Source organism: Struthio camelus, chromosome 22 (assembly GCF_040807025.1).
Source record: "Struthio camelus isolate bStrCam1 chromosome 22, bStrCam1.hap1, whole genome shotgun sequence".
Taxonomy (NCBI): domain Eukaryota; kingdom Metazoa; phylum Chordata; class Aves; order Struthioniformes; family Struthionidae; genus Struthio; species Struthio camelus.
The window spans coordinates 4458480-4466390 of NC_090963.1; positions in this window are offsets into that span (position 1 = coordinate 4458480).

Sequence of the window (7911 nt, forward strand, 5' to 3'; positions counted from 1 at the left end):
CAAGCCTCATCCCAAGCTCGAGATGCTGAAGGTAGCGATACACTCGCACCTCCTGCAGAGGTAGAGTCGCAGAGGATGCGAGTCCCCATCCCGTGCCTGAACTTCTAGGTTTGGAGAGCGAATTTCTTTGTCCCGAGACTCAAGCTAAAGAACAAGCAAACAGGGCACACGAGAGGGGAGTTTGTGTTGAAAAGCTAGCCTAGCGTGACCCCCTAGATGTAAGACAGTAGCTTCCCTGACTACGATGTAAAGTCCTTATAGGTGTAAAAGCCACTCAAGTTGTCAAATGTAGCTCACGCAGCTTTGAACTTTAGAAACTGCTTTATGGAGTGAGGTAATGCTGGGTAGAGCCAACAAGTTACAGTGCGCGGCACTAAGAGCCGCTGAAGGGGCTGCTTAGCCCTCCCCTGCTGTATTAGCCGTACTCGAGCTTTCGTCATAGGCTCGGAGGGAGAAGGCTGCAAGGCAAACATTTTAAAACGAAGGGTGCATTAGACAAGTGATTGCAGGCACTGTGATTTATAGCTGTAGTAATGGACTGGAGCTCAGAAAACTGAAATCCAATTATCAACTCTGCCATCTCAGGCAAAATGCTTGAGCCAAACTTTCTCATTGGGGCTTTTAGGCTATGTCTGACTCTCAGAGGTGCTAAGCACCTCCCCACCCCAGGAGCTCTGCACAGCATAGCAGCTCCCCAGCCTGGAAAGCAAACGCTCTGTGTTTAAAGCTAGACCCTGCTCCCCTTCCCCAGAAAAAAAAAAACCAACCAACCCAAATCAAAGGATACTTGATTCTACCAGCCTTGATTTTTTTTTTTTTTTGAATAGTTGAGTTGAAAATTAGAAGTCTTCCTCTGTGCTATCAGGAAAATTAAGTTGTGGAAAGGAGGACACAAAGATCCTGAAAATATGGGATTTAATTCTCTGCATGTGATTTCCCCTCCTGTAAATAAGAGACAGGAACGTGTCTATACCCACCTCACAAAGGCACCTGTGAGCGTTAATTCAGTTTTGTGCATAAAGTGCCTTGAGATCCACAGATGGAACGTGCTGCAGACGTGATGCATTACTAAATAATGAGGTACAATCATATGTGAACAAAACACTCGCATACATTGCTCCGTATGTTTTGTAACATTAAGCCCTGTGTTGTTTTCCAACAGATAGATACGTTCCAACCTGGAGAAGATCGAACACATCCCAGAATATTTTGTCCCTTTATTTCTGAAGTGAGGCGGTATTTCCAATAACAGTGTTGCCTCCTTTCGTGTATTAAAACCAAAATAGGAATTTAAAAAAAAAAAAAAGGAAAGAAGAAGAAAGGTTTCACACAGCATGTGCCAAAGGAACGTAACTTCTCCTTGGACATCTGTCCCTGAACAACAGAGGAGACCTTGGGTTGTATATCTCAACTGAAAAGATAAATGTGGAAACACACCTCCCCCACTGTCCCACTGCAGTTTCACGTATGGGTTGCAAGAAAGCCCTCATGAGAAACGTTAGCTTAAGCTTGAGTTCTGCCACCAGAGTCTCCTTGTACCTATGTACAGCCCCCACTGAACTTGCACCAATTGCATATGCTCCAAGATCATCCGAGTCCTCCATGCGAGCACAATGGGAAGAGGTTTGTGCTTTGTTTTGTGACTGGAATTTGAGAAAAAAAATTCATCCTATAACAGACAGAGAGGAAAACCTGGAGCAAGTATACTTGCCTATGCAATGTTAGTTTGTGTGCCATGACAATAAGAAAAAAAAAACATTTGGCTGCCTAAAAAAAAAAATAAAACCCCAGGACTTTAGATACTTATTGAAAACATTTGGAAGTTGCACCAAAATGTCATGTTTTTATTGGGTTTTCATCACTATTTTTAGCCCACCTATTCCTATAGTGCAAATAGACCTGAACACTGACATAAAGACAGCAAGCAGAATACCAGTAATTCAGTCATGGCTCCCCTCTTTTATCCAATTACATTTAAGCATCTTTCAAAATCCACATTATATCCCAAAACTACAACTTGGATGCTAGGTCATGAAAAAGATCAAAAGAGGGTGCAGCATAAAAGGAATTATGCCTAAGCTATATTGTTATTTCTGAATTACCTATGAAATTCAGGGGAGAGAGAAATAGAGATTTTTAAGAGCTTTTAATGTACTTTGGCCTTCAAGAGTGAGATGCAACACACCCTTCAAATCAACTTGCTCTGCAGGGTACCACTGAAGCGAAAATACAACGGAACGAAAGATTTGAAGGCAAATTTTGATCAATCTATGTGTGAGGTGCTCCCAACATTAGCCCACCAATCTTCTTCCTGATATGGTATTGTTTTCCCTGGTCTTCTCCCCGCGCTCAGCCCCGGGAAGAACCCAGCCCCAGGGGAAAATGGATGCTCTAAAAGCAAGGTGATACCCTGGGGGAAGGAGGAGAAAGGGATGATCAAATGAGACAAACACAAGTAGGTAACTGATTTACAGATTCACCATTTACTGGATTCCTTGGGAATAACCAATTATCTTCTTTGCAAGTTCAGACATGATACAGGCACACATGCACAGGAAAATAAAGTCCACCAATCATTTTTTGAAAGCTCTTGTCCTTTCTGCAGAAGCCGGAATCCAGGTGAGTCTCAGACTTTACACTGAACGAGTTCATATACTGAGAGGACTCTTCCCCTGATCCTCAGCTCCTGAATGTCTGATGCTTCACAGCATTTCTTGCATAATTCATCTTAACAGTGAAGTTACCAGCAGGGCAGTCAAGTGAGAAGTATATAATGGCCTGTGATCATCAAACATAGCCTTCCAGGGAACAGAAGCCACCAGTTCAGCTTCTTGTAGTAGCCAGAGGGAGCTGTTTGGAGACTTCTCTCAGGAGCTGACTCCTCTTTGGCACGCAGGACACCAAAGGGTGCCCCTTTTGTCCCATCTTCCGAAGTTATACGACAGCAAAGTTCACCAAGTTTTGGTCAGCACATTGGCTGTTTGACATGAGTAGCCATGGTCTGAGACTCAACAGCAAGAAATAAATTCCGCCAGAGCTAATCTACTCCTCGTTTCTCAGAAGTCCAAGCCATCCTTGATCAAAATAATTGTGGCTAGAGACTATCCCTTACTCAAAGGGCAGCATGAGAAGCACATATTGCACAGCACAGTCTATGTTTACCCATGTGTGTCTTCCCTCTCTTCCCACCTCCCTTCCCTTTAAAGGACATACAATTTATATCCAATGCACCATCGGTCCACTCTGTTAGGACACTGCTGTAGATGGAGCTCTGTGAGCATAACATAGCGGATCATGGATACAAGAGACAGCAAATAAGTTAATTCTGCAAGTGTCAGACATTTCAGTGCAGGAGATCAGAGATTCATTGACTGCAGTATGGGAAGAGTTGTTAAACAAAAACAATTGCAGTACATGGGCCCAGCCCTCCACAGTCACTTTGACTACCAGGTAAATCAGAGACTGATCTTTCATCTTGAAAAAAATCACTATTTTTTTTAATTATTATTGCTTGTAATGCCCTCATATATCAAACACAGTTGTCAGAGCATTGGGGAAACAGCACAAAAACAAAAGAGAAAAAAATGCATGACTTTCTCATAGAAGTACCATTCTTTCATAGTTATGTCTAAGGGTACATAAGAGGGTCCCCTAGCACGTCAGCAACCTTATTCACAGCCTGCAGAGTACCACAGATAAAGAGTGTATGCTGTTAAGTACAGCAGTCCTGTAAACCAGGAGGCACAAATTCTTGCTTTGGTAATGATGTGCTGTGTTTCCTAGGGCAAATCACTACTTTTTCTTCTCATACTCTGTCTACTTTATACCACCAGTCTCTCCATCTCTTTCGAGCAGGGAAAGCCTCTTTTTATGTACTAGGAACAGCACTATTTTAAGCACTGTGAAATTTCAAGATGACCCTGTAAGTTCCACCTTACACGCATAATAAATAATTACAAACCATAGCGTCTTACCCCACAGCATTACTTGTCTGGGTAGTCCATGGAGTCAATATGCACCATAACTGTAACACAGGAGTAAAGTTCAGTTTGGGCCCAGAGTAAGAGCAAGAACTAGCGCTGTATCTAAAAGACTGATGCACCTCCCCTTCCGCTATTTAAAGGGTGAGCTGCATACTGACATTTACTTAAAACAGTAGATGCTTAACTGGCTGAGAAAGGCAATTCTTCAGACATTCCTTTGTTTAGCAGAGGGAAAAGTAACCTTGAATATATCAAATACAGAGACAGTAAATTAGAGCTTGTAAATGTATCACATGAACTTGTGCATACATGCAGATCAAGGACGTATAACGAGATATTCTGAATAATATAATGAGATATTCTGAATAATATTTGATGCACCTAAATTACTGAGAACATGCCTAACAGATTTTTCCAACAGCAGTATCAGTGCCCTGCGGGTACTTGTCCATGCAGCCTATTCCCCTGTATAGCATCTGTAGATCGTCAGCCTGGATTGTGTTTGTGATCACACGTAATCTCTGATTCCTGCTAAAAAATCATGCATCTAGAGGAAAAGTGTTTGCCCGTGACCCTAGGTGGCATTCTAGTTAGAGCTGTCCTGCTGAAGACCTAAGACAACTCCACTCACAAGAACGCTGCTCTGGCTAGTTTATACTGTTCAGGCTCCGGCCTTGAAATTAGCGTCCACATTAAAGCAGAGGTCCCAGACCTCTCCTAGATTCTGCCACACGCTTCTCAACGTTGAGAAAAGCATAAAATAGGCAATCTAGGTCCCCAGTTATAAAAAGATCTCAGACTCCAGCACTCATTCATCAAGTCCAATTCAAAATGAATTAGCCCTGTCGCAATCAACCCAGGAATGGATCCTAGCCTGATAATTTCGTCTTTTTAACGGATCATTTATAATAGATCTAGCTTTTCTGAAGCTGTGATTTTTTCCCCTCTGTTACTAATACTGAAAATTCCAGCTATATATATTCGCTTCCTCCAACTACCTAATCACTTTATGCAGAAAAGATTATCCTGAAAAACAGCCTAATTAAATGTGCGCACATTTGTAACCTTTTGTGTTACTGTATCAGGTGGAGCAGCAGCAGCAACACTGGAAAACATGGGATCTTTGGGAAATGTAGCATATTATTAGATTTGATGAGATCCATTTTCTTGATGGCTTCTGAAAGATCTTTGTGCTAATTAGCTAAGAATACCACTGAATTATTTAATTATCTCTACTTTTGTGCAATAAAATATGTTGTCATATCGCACACCCTATCTTGCTGTCGCTGTTCATACTTAATGATGCCTTTATATATAGTTAGCGATTTCCTTTGTTCTCCCCCTGTAAGTGGTTTTTGGTGGTGCTGAAAAAGAGGGGGAGCAGAGAGGGACGGGAAAGGAAAAAATATCTGTTTTAAAATAAAATTTCATGTGTGGGAAAATCTTTGCATGTGTTTACCTCCAGCTCCTGTTCCCTATGCAATACGTGTTTCAGTGCAACAACAGACCCATATACTTCTTGCTAATGCAATGAGAAGTGCTTCCCAAAGGAAGAGGAAAGAGATACACTATTGCTGCAAAAAAAATTTAAATCAGCAAGGAATGTTTTTTAACAAGGAAGAGGTAAATTATGATAATTACTCTGACTGGTAGGGTCCTTAAGCATTACTAATTAGCATTTATTGCCTGGATTATTGAAACAATGTGTGTGTTCCCAGGAGCGAAGAAGAACTGGGATGCTCTTTCCTTCTGAGCCCTGGGAAAAAGGCAGGGCAGCAGGAATGCGGTACAGTTGGCAGAGAGGCTCTTCTTCCAAGCCCTGCGAGCCCCGGGCTGCTGCAGAGCGCCACAGTAACACCGGGAAGCTTGTGCTCGTTGTGAGCCCGCGTTTAGAACTTCCCCAGTTTATGTTTGCATTCCACCTTACTTGCAGAAAAGGGCATACGAGCAAAATTAGGGCAGCACAAAAGGAGAGTGGCCATTAAAATAGTCAAAATCGTTTAACAAGTTCGATCTCCAGTTTAACATTTACCTTATACCCTGTGCAGCGCAACGCTTTCTATTATTATTGGGGTTGGGCACAAGCATAGTATGAATAAACATCTCATCACTTCAGAGTACTGAGGTACAGTCAGAACTTCACCGCAGTGAAATGAAAGAGTTAACAAAATCAACAAAAAAAGAGATCTTATGCCATTTTCCACTGGCATTTTGACTTTGTGAAGAGGCTGCAAAGCAATTCGATTTCAACTTCAGTTGCATTTTAACATCAAGGATTTAGAACGTGAATGAAGTTTTGAATTAGAAATCAATTAGAAATTAATCAATCATCTAATCAGCACTAGCCACTACACAGTATTCTCAACTATAATTTTGTATCTGGCCCAATAAATCCTTAAGTACTTTGGAAATGATTCAGGAGAGAGAGACAGTAAAAGTATTCTCCATTTTAGAGCTACAGCACTAGACAACTTGTGGTACTATTAAAACCCTTGAAATAAAAGAGCAACAATAGAAAAGTGCACGAATGCCTGTGAACCTTTCTACCTTTTACTGCCACCAAACCCCACTCCTTTCAATTTGGGTATGCAAGTTCCAGCAAAGCTGCAGCGAGGTCAAAGTCACAGAGCTAAGCGGTACAGTTGTTGCTCAGGCAAAACTCCTAGATGCAAGAGTTCTCAAAATTTGCATTATCTTTTTTAAATACAATATTCAAAAAAAAAGCCTCAGTTTATTTTTCCCCTTTTAAAAATATTTGCATCACATATTGCACAGAGTACTTGGGAGCGTGTTATATTAAATTCCACGATACTATAATAGATATACTTTTAATTGAAACTAGTCCTAGTCTGGCTTTTTTTTTTTTTTAGTGCTGAACAAGATCTTCAGCCCTCACTAAAATAAGCCTGACTTACTTATTCTATTTTGTAACTCAATTAACACCCAACATGCATTTTCTCTGCCATTTTCCTCCCAACGTATGAAATTGTTTTTGTCACAGTTTCCTTTTATTCCAGTGAAAACGTACAGCTACAGAGACTGATGAAATTATCATCGAAGGAACCATATAAAGCTAAGGCAAGAAAGCCTCGTAGACTTTAAAAAAAGAAAAAAAAAAGGGGGGGGCAAAAAAACCACCCCACACCTCGTACCCTTTCTTTTGTCTGCAGAAGGTAAAAATACCGCAGGAGAAGTTTTGGATTGATTTCCGTTTGCTTACAAAGAAATTATCCTGACTGGGTATTTATAATGTAATTAAGTTTCAATATTCTTCAGCTCTCGGAGGCAAGCGGAGCGAAGCAGCCCCCGAACCTGTCTGCCCTGCGCACGGGACCCCCGGCTCGTGCTGGCAGCTGCCGGGGGGAGGCAGGGGGACAACACGCCTTGCATTGCAGTTATTCTTCCTTCTTTTTCTTGCGAGAATCTTGCCTTTTCCACCAGGAAAGGCGGGGTGGGGTGGGGAGGGGGCCCGTCTAGTTTTGGTCTCCCTCCCTCCCTCCCTCCCCTGTTTTAATTCCTGCCGGCCGGGTTTTGCGCCCGCCGAGATCCGTATCAAGAAGGCCTTCCTCGTCTCGGCGGCGCTACCCCTTTAAAACGACAGCCCCGCTAATTGATGTGTCTGGGCGAGTCTAGACTGGTAGCGATTGAACCAGCTACCAATTATGTTCTTCATTTCGCTGAAGTTCAGGGATGCGCCTGCGGCGGGACCTGCCGCCGCCGCCGCCGCCGCCGCCGCGCACCCTCCGCGGCCCCGGCGCCCGTTCGGGGAGAGGGGCGCGCAGGCAGCTCCTGCGGCGCCGGGGCAAGCCGCTCGCACAAAAGCGCTCTTTCCTGCCCTTTGGCGTTCAGAAAATCGTCATCGCCAACAGCTCGAGAAGGAAAAGCTTTTTTTTTTTTTTTTTTTTTAAAAAGAAAAAGTGTCTCTCTC